This window comes from Vulpes lagopus, chromosome 2 (genome assembly GCF_018345385.1).
Source record: "Vulpes lagopus strain Blue_001 chromosome 2, ASM1834538v1, whole genome shotgun sequence".
Lineage (NCBI taxonomy): Eukaryota > Metazoa > Chordata > Mammalia > Carnivora > Canidae > Vulpes > Vulpes lagopus.
In genome coordinates this window covers 147,161,816-147,162,096 of record NC_054825.1, presented here as the reverse complement: position 1 = coordinate 147,162,096, position 281 = coordinate 147,161,816, and positions in this window count along the sequence as shown.

Sequence of the window (281 nt, the reverse complement as noted above, 5' to 3'; positions counted from 1 at the left end):
CATCTACGCATTAGTCCAGGAAATAATGAAAGTATTACATGTAACTGGGCACAGTTCAGTTTTTCTCTAACTCAGACCGTTTGAGTTCCACTCATGGAAAACTGGACAGATCAGTCCATTCTTCACACAGAATATGGGTGCTATGCTGAATTAACGCCTGCTACTCTTTCACAAAAAGACGATAGTAAGTTATACAAGAAGATCTGGACATTTCATGTGCTTCATCATGATTTTGAATTTATATACTTTTACCATGTATAATTTGGGGCTACTTATCTGAC